Source organism: Erinaceus europaeus, chromosome 13 (assembly GCF_950295315.1).
Source record: "Erinaceus europaeus chromosome 13, mEriEur2.1, whole genome shotgun sequence".
In the NCBI taxonomy this organism is placed as follows: Eukaryota; Metazoa; Chordata; class Mammalia; order Eulipotyphla; family Erinaceidae; genus Erinaceus; species Erinaceus europaeus.
Genome location: NC_080174.1, coordinates 97,120,456 through 97,139,689, shown reverse-complemented (window position 1 = coordinate 97,139,689; position 19,234 = coordinate 97,120,456). Strand labels below are relative to the sequence as shown.

At 42.1% G+C, this 19,234-nt stretch overlaps 1 long non-coding RNA gene across 2 annotated transcripts in view; it reads left to right on the top strand.

Moving 5' to 3' along the window:
• The window catches only part of LOC132542439 (uncharacterized), a 77,167-nt gene that overhangs the window by 45,573 nt on the left and 12,360 nt on the right, over positions 1–19,234 (top strand). The gene's annotated exons all lie outside the window — the stretch shown is intronic.

Genomic DNA, 19,234 nt, shown 5'->3' with positions numbered 1-19,234 from the left:
CAGGTTCTACTTGTGTTTTTGTTTCTGATCCTGTTTTTCAACTTCTGCCTGAGAGTGAGATCATCCCATATTCATCCTTCTGTTTCTGACTTATTTCACTCAACATGATTCTTTCAAGGTCCATCCAAGATCGGCTGAAAACGGTGAAGTCACCATTTTTTACAGCTGAGTAGTATTCCATTGTGTATATAGACCACAACTAGCTCGGCCAATCATGTTGTTGGACACCTGGGTTGCTTCCAGGTTTTGGGTATTACAAATAGTGCTGCCAAGAACATATGTGTACACACATATTTTTGGATGGATGTGTTGGGTTCCTTAGGATATATCCTCAGGAGAGGAATTGCAGGGTCATAGGATAGGTCCATTTCTAGCCTTCTGAGAGTTCTCCAGACTGTTCTCCACAGAGGTTCTTCTTCTTCTAGCTTTTGCCCTTCTTCCGTAGCCAGTCAACAGCGTCAGGTTGAGCCTGCTGTAAAGTTTCGAGACCTCCTTTGAATCTGGAGAGGTGGCAATCATTGACTATGTGGGTCATAGTCTGTCTGTAGCCGCAGGGGCAGTTCGGGTCATCTCTGTCTCCCTGGCGATGGAACATAGCGGCGCACTGGCCATGGCCTGTTCAATAGCAATTGAGGAGGGCCCAATCATAACGTGCTAGGTCAAAGCCACAGAGGTTGGACCAATTGACATTCCCACCAGCAGTGCAGGAGGGTTCCTTTGACCCCACACCCTCTCCAGCATTTGCTGTTACCTTTTCTGATGTATGACACTCTCAAAGGAGTGAAGTGGTATCTCATTGTTGTCTTGATTTGCATTTCTCTGACAGAGACTTGGAGCATTTTTTCATGTTTCTCGGCCTTTTGAATCTCTTCTGTGGTGAATATTCTATCCATCTCCTCCCCCCATTTTTGGATGGGGATGGGGTTATTTGTTGTCTTGTTGTTGAGTTTGGCAAGCTCTTTATATATGTTGGTTATTAAATTCTTTTTTTTTTAATTTTTTTAATTTTATTTATTTATTAATTCTTTTTGTTGCCCTTGTGTTTTTTGTTTTGTTGTTGTTGTAGTTATTACTGATGTCATTGTTGTTGGATAGGACAGAGAGAAATGGAGAGAGGAGGGGAAGACAGAGAGGGGGAGAGAAAGACAGACACCTGCAGACCTGCTTCACCGCCTGGGAAGCGACTCCCCCTGCAGGTGGGGAGCCGGGGGCTCGAACCGGGATCCTTCTGCTGGTCCTTGTGCTTAGCGCCATCTGCGCTTAACCCACTGCACTACCGCCCGACTCCTGGTTATTAAATTTTTATCTGATGTATGGCATGTAAAGATCCTCTCCCATTCTGTGAGGGATCTCTTGGTTTGGGTAGTGGTTTCTTTTGCTGTGAAGTTTTTTAATTTGATGTAGTCCCATTGGTTTATACTTGTCTTAGTCTTCTTTGTAATTGGATTCGTTTCATTGAAGATGTATTTAAAATGTATGCGGAAAGAGTTCTGCCAATATGTTCCAAGTATTTGATAGTTTGTGGTCTAACATCCAAGTCCTTGATCCACTTGGAATTTACTTTTGTATTTGGTGAAATACAGTGATTCAGTTTCATTCTTCTGCATGTTTCAACCCATTGTTTCCAACACCATTTGTTGAAGAGACTCTGCTTTCCCCATGTAATAGTCTGGGCCCCTTTGTCAAAGATTAGATGTCCATAGGTGTGGGGCCTCATTTCTGGGCTCTCAATTCTATTCCACTGGTCAGTGTGTCTATTCATGTTCCAGTACCAAGCAGTTTTGATGACAATGGCCCTATAATACAGTTTGAGATCTGGGAGTGTGATGCCTCTGGTTCTGTTCTTTTTTCTCAAGATTGTTTTGGCAATTCTAGGTCTTTTCTGGTTCCAGATAAACATTTGTAGCATTTTTTCTATTCTCCTAAAAAATGTACTTGGAATCTTGATGGGGATAGCATTAAATCTGTAGATGGCTCTGGGTAGTATATTCATTTTGATGATGTTAATTCTTCTAACCCATGAACATGGAATATCTTTCTGCTTCTTTGTGTCTTTTTCAATTTCTTTGAGTAGTGACTCATGATTTTCAGTATACAAGTCTTTCACTTCCTTGATTAGATTTACTCCTAGATATTGTTTTTGTTGCTATAGTAAAAGGAATTGATTTCTGAATTTCAATTTCTTCTAACTTAGTGCTTGCATAGAGGAATGCCACTGACTTTTGAATGTTAATTTTATAGCCTGACACCTTATTGTATTGCCTGATGATTTCCAAAAGCTTCTTGCTGGATTCCTTAGGTTTTTCCATGTATACTATCATGTCATCTGCAAATAAGGAGAGTTTGACTTCTTCTCTTCCAATCTGTATGCCTTTAATTCCTTGCTCCTGCCTGATTGCTATGGCAAGAACTGCCAACACTATGTTGAATAGTAATGGTGATAGTGGGCAGCCCTGTCTAGTACCTGATCTGAGTGTAAATGCTTCCAGTTTTTCAGCTTTCAGCTCTCTAATAACCATGAGATAATTAGTATTTTCTTCCATATTCTCATTTGTTGTTCCTGTATTTCTGATTACAATTTTTTCAAATTCTTTACTCACTCCTGTTATTATTTCCTTAGCTAATGTTTGGATGTTGAACTCGTTATTTTGTGCTTCACCCTCTGGAGGACTTTTAGCTGGACTCTTGTCCTGGTTCAATTCTCCAATATTTTTTCTTGTTGTTTTAACCATTTTATATATTATGTTATGAGTTCCCTTTATCAGTACTTTTCAAATTATTGATCACTATTGCCTGGATTGACTTGTGTCTAAGCAAATTAATTAAAGGGTTCACAGTGGTGGAAGTTAACAGTTGTTTCAATCCCGAGTTGGAGCTCAGTGGTGTAAAAGCCTATCTTTTTTTTTCTTCCCTGTAGGCTATGGTAGCCTGAGGGCTTTTGAACTATCAATAGGCTTCTTAGCTTAATCACTGACTCCTGACCAAGAGATAAAGCAGGGTGTGGCAGAGATAATCCAGTGGTTATGCAAAGAGACTTTCACAGCCCCTCAGCTATGCCACTGAGGTATAGGTCTTCTCCTGATTTTCCTGGTTAGATCTCTGTCCCCTGGTGTCCCTCCCTGTCGATGTTCCAGATTCTGAGGGTAGTAGCAATGGAGACTCAGAGTTGCACTTGGTGAGTCTCTGGGGAGTCCTCTCCTCTCTTAAGCTGTCCCCTTGTTGGTGGAGCAGACTGGAGGTGGTGTCTCAACTGATAACCTGCTGAACTGTTAGCAGTCACTTAATCTCTCCTTAGGCTCCTCTCTCCTCTCTGTCACCAGCCACATGTGTTTGTACTCACAGGTGATTTACTGGGTTCCTGTGGTTATTCTAGTCCTGTCTTGTTTGGGTCCCGGGTGGTCTCCTTTGGTATTCCTAGTTGATCCGGGAGAGGAGAGGAGAGGAGAGAAAGCAATCTGCTGCTTGTAGCTCCACCTCCGGAAGTCGAATCCTAATATTTATTTATTAATTTTCCCTTTTGTTGCCATTTTTTAATGTTGCAGTTATTGTTGTTTTTGTTGTTAGATAGGACAGAGAGACAAGGAGAGAGGAGGGGAGAGAAAGACAGACACCTGCAGACCTGCTACACCACCAGTGAATTGACTGCTGCATGTGGGGAGCTGGGAGCTGGAACAGGGGTGCTTAAGCTGGTACTTCTGCTTTGTGCCACATGCACTTAAACCTCCTGCACTACTGTCCAACTCCCCTCCCCTTTTTTTTTAAAGCAGAGCACTGTCCAGCTCTGGTTTGTGGTGGGAGGATTGAACCTGGGGTTTTGGAGCCTCTGGCATGAGAGTCTCTTTGCATAACCATTATGCTATCTACCCTCTGGTCTATCTTTTTAGTATTTTAAGTATGATTTGAACTTCTGAGTATGCTTCTCAATACTGAGGAAGACTCTTGGAGAGAAATGTGTGACAAGAATGGCAATAGAGGGGTTAGCTCCATAGGTTTTAGCACCAAGTGTTACAAATATGAAACATTAAGTGGTGCATGTAGAGTCAGGAATGTAGACAAAGGAAAGTTTAGTAGTAGCCAGGGGAGAGCTTGAGAAGCCCAGATAAAGTAGCCAGGAGAGCTTAGCAGGCCCATCCAGGATTGAAGAAGACCCAAAACGACTCTCATGCCTGAGGTTCCAAAGTTCCAGGTTCAACCCCCAACATGACCATAAGCACAACCATTAGCCACAGCTGAACAGTATCCAGATTAAAAAGGAAATAATAAATATGGACCAAAAAGCAGCAAAATCCAAAGCCTCCTGCAAATTGATGAAATCACCACTAAGGCGCAGGCTTGACCCATCAATGAGCTGAGTTCCAAGGTTTTATTTTAGTCTCTCCCTTACTCCCTCTCCCTTTCCCCCCCCCCCCTCTCTCTCTCTCTCTCTCTATATATATATATATATATATATATATATAATTTCCAGAGAAAGAAACAGTGAGATAATTTCAGATCTGCTTCACTGCTTGCAAAACTTTTCCACTGCAGGTGGGGACAGGGGGCTCAAACTTGGGTCCTTGTGCACTGTAACATGTGTACCAAACCCAGCCCCACAAATGTTCATTTACACATCCCCCTCCTCCCACTCCTAAGATATGTATGAGTAACTTCCCTCTTTTTCCTCTTGAAATATTTTTAAATTTTATTGGTGATTTAATACTGATTTATAAAATTATAAGATAACAAGAATATAATTCCACATTGTTCCCTGAGTCCTGGTGTCTCAATCTCTCCATTGGAATCAACAGCAGTTCTCACAAGGTTGAGGATATGGGTAGTTATTATTCCTAAACTAACTTTCTATATTTGTCTTTTTTTTTTTTTTTCCCCTCATGGTCCTATCCTTTCAATTTCTCAGGAAAAAATATTTTTTCTTAGATAGGAGGAGAAAGAACCAGACATCACTCTGGTACATGTGCTCCTGGGGATTGGACTCAGGATCTCACACTTGAGAATCCAATGCTTTATCCACCATACCACCTCATGGACCACTCTTTTTTCTTTTTCTTTCCCCTCCAGAGCACTGCTTAGCTCTGGCTTATCGTTTGGCCAGGGATTGAACCTGGGACCTCTGGTGCCTCAGGCAGGAAGGTCTTTTCCATAACCATTATGCTATCTCCCAAGCCCTTCTCTTCCTCTCCAAGCCACAACTACACCTATGACTATATCCAAATACTCTCCCTTTCTTGCTTTTCTCTCTGTGGGTCCTGACGGAGTTGGACTCCAGAGCCCTCTGGTCATCTTCTATCATGGACCTCTAGGAGAATGGGCCAAAGTTCTTTTTGGGATGCAGAAGCTGGGATCAATAACTTTTCTTTTATATATTTATTCTCCTTTGTTGCCCTTGCTGTTTTATTGTTGTAGTTATTATTGATATTGTTGTTGTTGGATAGGACAGAGAGAAATGGAGAGAGGAGGAGAAGACAGAGAGGGAGAAAGACACCTGCAGACCTACTTCACCGCTAGGGAAGCATCTCCCCTGCAGGTGGGGAGTCTGGGGCTCAAACCAGGATCTTTATGCCAATCCTTCTCTTGCACCACCTGTGCTTAACTTGCTGCACTACCACTGGACTCCCTCTCTTTTTTTAAAGGTCAGGTGCTAGGATACAAAACAGTGTGGTCAAACATGTCCTGAGCAGTACAAAAGACTTAATTTCTCATCAAAAACACATGTGGGGCCAGGCTGTGGCACACCTGGTTAAGCACTCAAATTACAGTGCTCAAGGATCCAGGTTCAAGACCCTCCTCCCCACCTGCAGGGTGAATTGTGAATCTGGACTTCAGGTTTCTCTTTGTCTCTCCTCCTATCTCCTCCTCTCCCAATTTCTATATATATCAAAAACAAGTAAAAATATTTTAAAAAACAGAATGCTAATATGAGCCCTAGTCAGGTGGATGGGGTTTACAGTTAATGGTATTTATATACTTTCCCAAATTTGAGAGCTACACTCTGCTCTAATCGAGCTTTCTAGTTCTATTCTCAACTCTGACACCATCGTCCCAGACTATGCTTTTAGTCCACCTGCATGTTAGCTGTCTGGCTTTTCAGGTAAAAATTACTAAAGTCATGGGCCCCTCAAAATGTACCTAAAATAGACTTCCTAGCTTCTTCCTACATGAAGACCCCAATTTCATCTGCTCTATTTCTATTTCTGGATCCAGATTATTAAACAATGTCCTGCTTTATATCTTAGCACCTTTCAGTCACCATGTTGCTATGCAGATGCTACCATGATGCTGTCCTGACTTCCCTGGGCAGACAACCTCACCAATGTGTCCCAAAGTCTCAGCTCCCCAGAGCCCTGCCCCACTTGGGAAAGAAACAGGCTGGGGGTGTGGATCCATATGCCAATACCCATGTCCAGTGGAGAAGCAATTACAGGAGACAGATCTTCCACCTTCTGCACTCCATAAAGATCTTTGGTCCATACTCTCAGAGGGATAAAGAATAGGGAAGCTTCCAACGAAGAACTCTGGTGGTGGGAACTCTGTTGACACATTACAGTGCACAAAGACCTGGGCTCAAGCCCCCAGTTCCTAACTGCAGGGAGAAAGCTTCAGGAGTGGTGAAGCAGGGCTGGAGGTGACTCTGTCTCTCTCCCTTGCTATCTCCCCTTCTCTAGATCTCTGGCTGTCTCTATCCAATAAATAAAAATAAAAAAATTTTGAAGGAACGTAGAAACAACCACTGTGGTTTTTGCTCCATACCGCTCACTAGAGCTTCTCTGTAAGCATTGTAATTACAGGCACTGAGCACATATAGGGTGTCTGTCACCCAGCTTGTCAATCAGGCACATCATCTCCACCTCAACAGAGATGCAGACTGTTTCCCTCTCTATATACTGATTAAAAACCGTAAAATACTTTGTAACTCGAAAGCCATTCTACAGAAATCCCCCAGAGTGTATGTCTGCTTGCTAATACTGTATGAAAACTTCTTTGCTTCAAACTCCTATGTTTCACTCTTCTGTTCTTTGATGATTGTCCCAAGAACCAAAGAAACTGGGGCTCTTCAAATATTCTACCCCGTGACAGGGCCAGGGCTGGCCAAATGCTGGCTACACAAGGAGCAAGGCAGACATTTCACTCAGTGAATCAACTCCAGATCTGGCTACAACATTCCTTTTTAAATTTTTTAATATTTTATTTATTTATTCCCTTTAGTTGCCCTTGTTGTTTTATTGTTATTGATGTCAATGTTGTTAGGTAGGACAAAGAGAAATGGAGAGAAGAGGGGAAGGCAAAGGGGGAGAGAAAGATAAGACACCTGCAGACCTGCTTCACTGCTTGTGAAGTGACTCTCCTACAGGTGGGGAGCCAGGGGCCCAAACCGGAATCCTTATTCCGGTCCTTGCGCTTTGCGGCACCTGTGCTTAACCCATTGTGCTACCGCCCGACTCCCTTTAATATTTATTTATTCACTTTTTGTTGGCCTTTTTGATTGTTGTAGTTATTATTGTTGTTGTTATTGATGTCGTCAATGTTGGATAGGACAGAGAGAAATGGAGAAGAGGGGAAGATGGACAGGAGAAAGACAGACCCCTGTAAAACTGCTTCATTGCTTCTGAAGCAACCCCCCTGCAAGTGGGGAGCTGGGGGCTCCAACCATTATCCTTACGCAGGTCCGTGGGCTTTATGCCACCGGCACTTAACCCACTGCACAACAGCCCGACTCCCAACAATCCTTTTCTTCATTTTTCTTTTTTTTCGACGTTTTCTGGTCTTGTTTAGATGATGCAAAACCTTACCCTGTATTAAAAAATTTTTTCATTGGGGGCTGGGTGGTGGGGCTTTAGTGCAGTGCACATGCTACCATGTAAAAGGAACCAGGTTCAAGCCCCTGCTCCCCAACTGCAGGAGGGAAAACTTCATGAGTGATGAACCAAGGCTGAAGGTTTTAGTCTCTCTCCCCATTAGTTTTTTATTATTTATTTTCCCTTTTGTTGCTCTTATTTTCCATCTTTGTTATAGATGTTATTATTATTATAGTTACTGATGTCATTGTTAGAGAGGACAGACAGAAATGGAGAGAGGAAGAGAAGACAGAGAGGGAGAGAGAAAAACAGACAACTGTAGACATGTTTCAACACAAGTGAAGCACCTCCACTGCAGGTAAGGAGCCAGGAGCTCAACCTGGGATCCTAATGCCGTCCTTGCACTTTGCACCACCTGCGCTGATCCTGAGTACTACCACCCGATTCGATTCCCTCTCTCATTGTTTAAAAATACTCTTTTTTATCTTTATTAGTGGACACAGACAAGGAGAAACTGAAGGTAGAGGAGCTAGAGAGGGAGAGAGACAGAGACACCTGCAGAGGCTTGAACCTAGATCCTTGTAAACAGTTGCTGGGATATCCTGAGAGTGCTTCCTCCCGAGCAAGTGCTCTCTGGGTTGGAGTGAACTCGACTGGAGCCAACCTAAGCTGCTGCATGGGAAAGGGATCAGGAACTTGGCTAGCATCGCAGGAGAGAGACTCTGGGACTCTCGGAGCCAGAAGGCATTCCAATGTGTTTAATCAGAAAAGAAGATTCTTTTATACATCCCAGGAAGGAAGTGGTAGGTTGTGACTAGGACAGTGGGCGGAGCAAAAAGAGAGTGCAAACCAGAGGGGATTAAATGGTGGAAAACAGCGTGTGACTAGACAGGGGGCGGAGCAAAAAGAGAGTGCGAACCAGTGGGATTAAACCAATGCCCTGCAGGCTGTGCAGGTCTCAGGTAAAACAGTGATTATGTAAATAGAGCACAGCATTAAGCAATGGAGCAGGGGGGAGCTGGCACACTGCCCAACACACTGTAATGTGTATACTTAATTAGGCATGCCACTACCTGGTCCCCCTCTCTTCTTCTGCCCTCTCAATTTTTCTCTGTCCTATCAAATGAAATAGAAAAAAAATGGCCAGCAGGAGCAGTGAATTCACAGTGCTGGAACTAAGCCACAGCCATAACCTTGGTGGCAATAAAATACACACTCCTGGTGGCCCAAAGTGGCTCAAGCCCGCAGCTCCTCAACTATGGGGCAGTGCTTCACAAGCAGTGAAGCAGGTCTGGAAGTGTTTATGTTTCTCTCCCCCTCTCTCCATCCTATAGAATGATGACAACAATAACAAAACAAGGGGAATGTTCATCATTATTAAACCACTAATTTAAAATGAGTAAATAAGTAAATGAATGACCAAACAAAATATCATTTAATCAAGGGAGTGTTGATATACAAAACTGTCGTATGCAGAGAGTAGGTAGCACGGGGCCAGGCAGTGGCACACTTGGTTAAGTGCACATACCACAATGAGCAAGGACCCTGGTTCAAGTCCCTGGTTCCCACCTACAGCGGGAAGCTTCACTAGTGGTGAAGTTGGGCTGAAGGTCTGTTTCTCCCTCTACACTCAATTTCTCTCTCTCTAATAATAAATAAAATTAGAAGAAAAAAAAAAAAGGTTAGGTAGCATAACGGTTCTGCAGAGTTTCTGTGGCTAGGGAGCCCAGGTTAGTGTCAGCACCCCTTAGTCTCCAGCCACACTGTGTCCTCACCGCTTTCCGACCCTCCTACCTGCCCCCTTTGAGTCCCTGGATCAGCTGTGATAGACCACAGCTAATTAAAGTCTTACCTGTGTGATCCATTTATCGCTCCTTTTTCTTTTTTCAATCCCCCACCCATTTTGTTGTTGTTGTTCTTGTGTTATACCCAGAGATCAGATCCCATTCGCACAGAGTGGAGGCCAGAATCACATGTAAAAGCAAACACTCTTTATTGAAGCAAGCTTAAGCCTGGGCTACATGCATTTCCCAATAGTGGCATGTGAGGCCTGAAGAGAGGCAGATTAGTTGTATGCACATCAAGAGGGGGGGTTTTAGGGGGGGCCACCTAAAGTTCAGACTTGCTTGTCAAGGAGTTCTTTGACTACAGTCCAGCAGTTTTGTCTGTTAAGCAAATTTTGGGTTTTGGTGTTGTAATGACCTTCATTTACAGAACTACTGCTGGACTGTAAGTAAGCACATCGAGACTGGTTTTTCAAGGATAAGGTGCAGCTGCTCTGCAGCTGTAACTTGTTGGGTTATAGTATGGAGAAACTTCAAGGACAATATAAAGTAACAGTGGCCCTCACATTTGTTGTCATTATTATGGTTGTTGTCATTGCTCTCCTTGTATAGGACAGAGAGAAATGGAGAGGAAAGGAAAGAAAGACAGACACCAGCTTCACTACCTGTGAAGCAACCCCCTGCAGGTGGGGAGCCCAGGACTCGTACCTTGATCCTTGCTCTTCCCACCACGTGCGCTGAAACTGCTGCACTACTGCCCGACCCCCTTTTTAACATTTATTATTATGATAGAGTAACATAAAATGGAGGGAAAGACATACCTGCAGCCTACGCCACCACTACTAAACTTTCACTCCTGCATGTGGGGGCTGGACGCTGGAACCTGTGTCCTCTCACTAGGTAACTTGTGACCTTTATGGTTGTTCCTATGCATGACCACAGAATGTGAGCTCAGATCTACAGGGATGCAGAGGTCACATAGGCTCCTAAGCTGAATCTGGGCCCCAGATGACATCAAATCGATGGGGTTTACAGTCAACAATATGTATACCCCTTTCCCATATTAGGGAGCTACTTTCTTCCCTGATCCAGCTTTCTGTTCTTTTCCAGTCATGACATCATCTTTCCAGACAGTAACTTGGATCAACCTGCATATCAGATGTCAGGCTCAGGGGAAAGGAAAAAAAAAAAAACTAATATAGCCACAAGCCCTTTGGAATATATAAATTATGCCTACTAACTATATGCAAAATGGAGACAACTCATCATCTGCACTACTCCAGCCTTTAGGTTCATGATTAGTCAACAACTTGTTTGGCTCTGTATGTTAACTCTCTTTTCAGCAACCAGGATCCAGATGCCAGCATGATGCCAACCAGGCTTCCCTGGACAGACCACCCCTCCAATGAGTCCTGGAGCGCCACTTCCCTAGAGACCCAGCCTACTAGAGGAAGAGAGAGGCAGACTGGGAGTATGGATCGACCAGTCAACGCCCATGTTCATCGGGGAAGCAATTACAGAAGCCAGACCTTCCACCTTCTTCTTCCACCTTCTGGGAGTATGACCCTGGGTCTATACTCCCAGAGGGATAGAGAATAGGAAAGCTATTGGGGAGGGGATGGGATACAGAGTTCTGGTGGTGGGAACTGTGTGGAGCTGCACACCTCTTATCCTATGGTTTTGTCAATGTTTCCTTTTTATAGATAAAAAGTAAAAATTAGAATTAAAAATATTCCTGGAAGGTTTTAATATAATAAGCAGAAGAAAATAAATGTTAATTTCACTTATCATATATGACTAACAATTTCATATGATACACACACAGAGATATCTCTACTTTCTACCTCTCTTTCCTTATTAAATTCTCTTCACCTATATAAAACTCAAAAATATAAAGAAAGAAAATGGCCAGTGGGTTAATGAATTTATAATGAAGCCACAGTGGTAAAAGAAAAAGATGGGGTGGTCTGGGAGGTGGCACAGTGGCTAAGGAACTGGACTCTCAAACATGAGGTCATGAGATCAGTCCCCAAAAGCACATGTAGCAGAGTGATGGCTGCTTCTATCTCCTCCTATCTTCTCAGAAATAAATAATTTTTTAAAAAGAGATTTAAAAAAAAACAGATAATGAAGATTATGTCATTTTGTTAGAAATGAAACATGTCTAGCCACACATAGCTCTTTGTAAAATTAACATCATTATGGGGAGTTGGGCGGTAGCACTGCGGGTTAAGTGCATGTGGTACAAAGCACTTCTAGCGTTTGCCGCACAAAGCACTAGGATTGGCATAAGGATCCCGGTTCAAGCTCCGGGCTCCTCACCTCTTCCCTTCCTCTACCATTTCTCTGTCCTATCCAACAACGACTGCCGGGCTAGCCTGAGGGTGTTTCTTCCTGGGCACGTGCTCTCTGGGTTGGAGAGAACTCTGCCAGAGCCAACCTAGGCTGCTGCCTACTCAGCAATGTGGGAGAGGAACCAGGAACTCTCATGGCTGAGCAGGAACCCAATGCCATGCTGCCTTTATTCACATGCATTTATACTCTCCAGGAAGGAAGTGTTAGGGTGTAAAAGGAAGAACATAGGATTAGGGGGCAGAGTGGAAAAAGAGCTCGAACCAGTGGGGATTACATGGTGGAAAACAGGATGTGACTATGAAAAGGGGGCAGAGCAAAAAGAGAGTATGAACCAGTGGGATTAAACAGTGCCCTGAAGGCAGGGAGGGTCTCAGGTAAAAGTGATTATGTAAACAGACCACAACAGTTTAAGCAGTGGAGCAGGGGGAGCTGAAGTACTGCCCAACAAATGACAACAACAACAATAAAGACTACAACAATAAAAAACAAGGGCAACAAAAGGGAATACAATAAATATTTTTTTAAAATTAACATCATTATGGAAGCATGGAAATTATACTATCTAGAGTGATCATACCACATTAGGCTTCTCTGTAGTGTCACTGTCAAAAAAAAAAAACAGTTAAAAATGCAAGAATGTTATACAAATTAAGTATTATTGAGTGAAGGGCAGTGGTGCACCTGGTTAAGTGTACACTTCTCCATGACACAGGACCTAGGTTTGAGCCCTGCTTCTCTCCTGAGAGGGGAAGGAACACTTTATGAGCAGTGAACAGGCCTGCAGGTGTCTCTCTACCTCTGTCCACTCTCCATTTCTTTCTGTCCTATCAAATAGAATGGAAAGAAAGTATGGCTTTCGGGAGTTAGGCGGTAGCACAGCAGGTTAAGCGCACGTGGCACAAAGCGCAAGGTACGGCATAAAGATCCCGGTTCAAGCCCCCAGCTCTCCACCTGCAGGGGATTCACTTCACAAGTGGTGAAGCAGGTCTGCAGCTGTCTATCTTTCTCTCCCCCTCTGTCTTCCTCTCCTCTCTCCATTTCTCTCTATCCTATCCAACAATGATGACATCAGTAACAATAATAACAACTACAACAATAAAACAAGGGCAACAAAAGGGAATAAATAACTAAATAAATATATATATTTTTTAAAAAATAAAGTATGGCTTTCTGGAGCAGTGGATTCAAATTCTGTCACTGAGCTCAAGAAATAACCCTGGTGGCAGAAAAAAGAAGAGGATGAAAAGAAAGACTGTTATTCAGTAATTTACACCCTCCTCTACTTCACTCTACAATAGGAAGTAAAATATTATTTATCTGCAGAGGAGTCACTTCACAGGCGGTGAAGCAGATCTGCAGGTGTCTGTCTCTCCCCCTGTCTTACCCTCCTCTATCCATTTCTCTCTATCCTATCTAACAACGACAACATCACTAACAATAATAACTACAACAATAAAAAAACAAGGGCAACAAAAAAGGGAAAATAAATATGTAAACAAAGTTTACAAAAAGACAATTTAGAGAGAATATGTACTTTTAACTAGACAGATACATTTATGCAAGAAAAAAATTAAGATTCACATATTGTAGCATCCATTGTGATTCCATTGTTTTATATTGACTGTGCTCTCCAGCACAAGTTACTTGGTAGGTCTGCAATGTCATTCTACAATATCTATACTGATAAGAATTGTTTATCTTTTTTTAAGATTTTATTTATTTATTAATGAGAAAGGTAGGAGGAGAGAGATAAAGAGCCAGATATCACTCTGGTACATGTGCTGCCGGGGATTGAACTCAGGACCTCATGCTTGAGAGTCCAGTTCCTTAGCCACTGTGCCACCTCCCGGACCACATATTTTTTTTTTTATGAAGGTTTGTCTTTATAGAAAATTTTTGATTGGGGGCCGGGCGGTGGCGCAGCAGGTTAAATACACGTGGCACAAAGCACAAGGACCAGCTTAAGATCTAGGTTCAAGTCCTGGCTCCCCACCTGCAGGGGAGTCACTTATGGCGATGAAGCAGGTATGCAGGTGTCTTTCTCTCCCCCCCTCTTCCCCTTGACTCTCCATTTCTTTCTGACCTATCTTAACAATGATGACAGAATAACAACAACAACAATAAAAAACAACAAGGGCAACAAAAGGGAAAGTAAATATTTTTTAAAAATCAAGAGACTTAAAAAACTTAAATAATAAAAGAAAAAAAGACTAAGTGAAAAAAGAAATACAAGGGAGGGTAAGATAACAAAGTTTCTGCCTGAGACTCTCAGGTTTGAGGTTATATTCTATGACCATAAGCCAGGCATATAAGCCAGGGATGAGCAGTACCCTGGCAGAAAGTGAGAGAAAAAGACAGAGATACAGAAATATGATGGGCAAAACAGGAACAGTAAATTAAATATGCATAAGTTAAAATACAACTTATTCAAGAGGAAAAAGAAACAGAATCTGATGTGGGTCAATTGACTTACCCAAGGAACTGCCATCTTTTCTGTTTCCCCTGAATGTCTTTCAGGACAGAAAATGAAAGATCAATCACAGCAATAGCTTGAGACTCTGTTTAAACCTAGCAGCACAGCCTCTTCACTGGACAGTATGGCCCCTAGATGGAAGATACTGTAGTGAATACAAGGTACAATACCCTAGCTGTGCAATGGAAACAGAAGAGGTTCTGGAAACATGTAGTGAGTTTTCCTGCCTATTAGGACCATGACAAAGCCCACAAATTCTACTGACATCTCTTTCAACCTCTTAATTTTTCTTCAGCAAAAGCATCCACAAAAATTGAGTAAAACCGAAGTCGGGCAGTAGTACAGCATGTTAAGCTCACATGGCGTAAAGCTCAGAGACCAGCCTAAGGAGAGATTAAGACACCCATAGTATATTTAGTAGTTAAGAGTCATGAGAAGCAATTCAGAGTTAGATTTGCATGTTGTAATGCGCCAGAAAATATTTCAAGTATAGGAGAAATATGTAAGATATTCCCTAAGTTTTTATGTATGAAGAGAATTGCTAAAGCAATTCCATGTGGCCTAACCACTATAAATATACTTGATATTAAGTGACCACCTACAGAACCTAGCTTCACCAATCACTACCCAGTTAAGGAAGGAATGGAAGAGATTAGTGAAACAATTCAGATAATGCTAAAGGAAGGAATTATAGAACCTACTCAGAGTTTTAACTATAACAGCCCAATATGGCCAGTTTAGAAGCCCAATGGTAAATGGAGGATGACAGTGGACTATAGAAGAGTTCGTGAAAGAACAGGAAAGATGCCAGGACAATTACCAGATGTAGAAGATATATTTCTAAGAATTAGGAAGGCTTCACCTAAATGGCTAGCCACCATAGATTTAACTGACATGTTCTTTGCCATACCTTTAGCACCAGAATTTAGAGAGATTACAACTTTCTCATGGCAGGGAAAGCAGTATCAGTTTACTCCAGTCCCACAAGGGTACAGAAATAGTCCTATCATTGCACATAATACCCTCAGATGGAGCTTAGAGGCATTACAGAGGCTACAAAACGGATGTGAAAGTTTTTCTTATATAGATCATCCTTTAATTATAGGGCAGAATAAGGACACCGTGACACAGGTTCTTGATGTCTCTGTTAAACAACTGAGACATCAGGGATGGACTATCAATCAGGATAAGGTCCAAGGCCCTGCTGAAAGTGTAAAGTTCTTCTTTCTTTCTTTTTTATTTTCCCTTTTGTTGCCCTTGTTGTTCTTTATCGCTATAGTTATTACTGTTGTTAGATAAGACAGAAATGCTGAGAGGAGGGGATGGCAGAGAGGACGGGAGAAACAGACACCTACAGACCTGCTTCACTGCTTGTGATGCAACTCCCCTGCAGGTGGGGAGCCAGAGGCTTGAACCCGGATACTTACACTGGTCCTTGCACTTCGCACCATGTGTGCTACCCACTGTGCCACCGACCAAAAAGTGTAAAGTTCTTAGGAGCACACTGGTCAACCATGGGTACCTAAAATTCCTGAGGCTACAAAACACATAATTAAGGCCCTACCAACACCACAGAATAAGTCACAAACCCAGCAAGCTATAGTAGGTACATTCATGTATTAGAGGAACCATATACCATACTTACACATGGCACTTAAACCTTTATAATGACATAAGTAAGAAAGCTGAAGATTCTGAATGGGGAAAACCACAAGAGGCCTTTGGTATAGTGAAGAAGTGGATTATAGAATATAAGGAGCTCACTTACATTAAGGAAGGTCAAACAGTAGTCATTGACGTACTCTATAAACCCAGCTGGGGAAACTGGAATATATTTGTGAGGGAACAGAGCAGGCTAACTCCCATGGGACTTTACTGTAAAAGATTCCCATGGTCAGAAAACAAATTTTCCTTGTCTGAAAAATATGTACGGACAGTCTGAAGCTTTGAGAATGTGCCACTCTATTTTGAGGAATGATCCACCACTCTATTTTGAGGAATAATCCGGTAGTCCTCTGAATTACCATGCCCATATTAGATTGGGTAAAGGCACCGGCAGAGGCATGGGCTGGCCCACCCATGGAAGCAAAGGTACTTCACTGGAAATGGTATCTCTCGGAGTTTCTTCGTGGGGTACGCTTGCTAGCAAAGGGGATGGTGAATCAGTCACCACCACTGAATCTGTAGATTCATGCAATCCAATGAATTGGACTGCATGTAATAAAGGGGAATATGTAAAGCCTAAACTGGTTAAAAGAGGAGTTCCAACCCTACCAATTCCATGGGGAAATTTATGCTCCAAGACTTTGAAGGACAACATACAGTATGAGAATGAGTTCTTAAGAATTCAAGTGATAGTACTATATGGCTATGTGTAGCAGAATTTCCCAACCTACCATTTTTTGGACACTTAGGGTATTATAATGATGAGGTATCACCTTACATGAATACCTCCCTGGAGAACTGGCCCTCATGGGAACACTGGATGAAAATCATGACTCTAGGTCTACATCCTTATCAGATGCCATTAATCTTAACAGATATTGTGCCACAACCATGGCAATCCAATGTCCCTAAGAAAACTGATTTGTATTGTTCACCACAGGGAGCTACCCACATTTGTTATGTTGTACCAGGGTACCATAAAGGCAAGAGAGAGAAACCTTTATGGCTCTTAAATTGCAGGCCGTATAACCATAAGAGAAAGACAATTAATTATTATAATCATACTAGAGATATGAATAGCACCACAGGATCTCTATTAAGTAACTTTAAGAAAACTAACAAATTAGCACACCAACATAACACCTCCAGCACACTACACCTATACTATATATCTGATAACCTCTGGCCTATGATAGGTAAACCTAGCCCATTAGTTTTTGAACACTCAATATATTATATTAATGTAACATCACCTGGGATGCTAACACAATCAATTCATAAATATAAGGAATTTCTGGTAGAACCTGTACAAGACAGCAAAAGTACAGCATACAATTTGATATGTTCCTTTATATCGTCTTCAGGTTAATAATAACACCCATACCTTTACCAGAAGGTGTATACCCTCCTATATGATTGATGGTTGTGATTTTGGAATTAATGCTGACAGGTTTGAATTCCCAATACTGTGGGATATTAATGCCACAGAAAGGATCATAGAATTCAAGGAAAGACATCTCACTCTCCCAGATAACTCCATCCACATAAGGTAATATTTAATTTCACAGGATGGAAAAGTATACAATATGAGAAACTGGTGTTACCCATTTCTAAATTCACACTAGCAGGATGTGACCTAGATCATAGCTCAGTCAGACCTAGATATCACATTAAGGAGGCAGATAATAAACCACTACAGTGGTGGAAATCATGGAACCTTACCATGAAATGAGTCTATGAGATACACCATACAGGACTACCATATTATTTTTATTATATACTACCTCTCATTAAGACGGACTTTGGACACCACATGTCACATGTAATACCTCTTAAAGAGGCAGAGTTTGGACCTCAAATACGGCATATGTCTGACTGGACAGCACAGAAACCCAAACAGAATATGATCAATTTATTCACTCAACCACGGGATGTAGGGTACTATATACCAATGAATTTCCAGACTTGTAACTTAACCTATATAGCATGCATAGTGGATAGAGGAACTCTGACCCATAAGAAAGGAAATGACACAGAATAGATCTACTTCAACACTGCTCATTACCCTAGGGGATGGTTAATTCCATCAAAGGGAAACCCAAAGATAACCAGAGCCCTCATGGCAGTACCCAACCTGAAATTACCTGTAACTATGTAACACCACGTGTCAGGCCAATACAGATTTCCTTTCCTCTTACAGCCTTAACTCCCCCTGGGAAGTATGGCAAAAATATTCCTAGGAGTAGCTGACAATACACCTCCCTGCAACGGACTGGAAGGAAACCTTTACTATTCCTAGCAGCAGAAGCATTTATGGCTGGAACAATAGTTGTAGGCATATTGAAAGGTGGTATTGCAGCCACCCTAATGCAGCCCCTTAGAGCTGACATAGCTAATTTGGAGATTGAATAAGGACTCAGTCAGAGGTACCCATGCATTATCTAAGCATTGGATCTATGCATATAATTAGCAATACCATGCAGGCTGAGATGAAGGCAGTGGAGGACAGTTACCAAGAAGAATACAATAGGACATTGTCATTGACAGTGGAGAATCACAATCTAGTAATGTGTCAGATGTACACTTCTACACTCCAGGAGCTAAAAAGAGAACTAAATACTTTCTTCACCACTGAAATTGGGAGAAGGACTAGAGAATGTCAAACTAGACTGAACCCCGAGGGTGAATCTTGGTGTGAAGATGGAATATGTAAACTGTGTTTGCTGCAAATATTCTTGGATAATACTTATGTAGCCTATCACACCCAGGTTGTTCCACAACTTTGGAGTATTGAGACGGTTATTCCTGTGGACCATTTCTTGTGGACAGATCTCAATACTACTAACACATCATTGTATATACCTGTGGAGGAGTGCCTGCAATTAAGACCAAACATTTATACATATAGGCCTCCCCGAGGTAAAATTGGCAACCACAAATTTAGCAAAGGCACTAATGCTAAAAATGCTTAAGGATTGAGTGATTACACCTTTTTAATAAGTACAGATGTGCCCACTCAACTAGTGTGAACTTATTTGAATAAAACCTCTTTGTAAGAAGTAAGCATTATTTATAATCTGACAAAGGGGTGTTATAAACCGACCAATTGTTCAGAAGCTACACTGCATAATACCACCCTGGTCACCACTGTGCACTATGAAGAG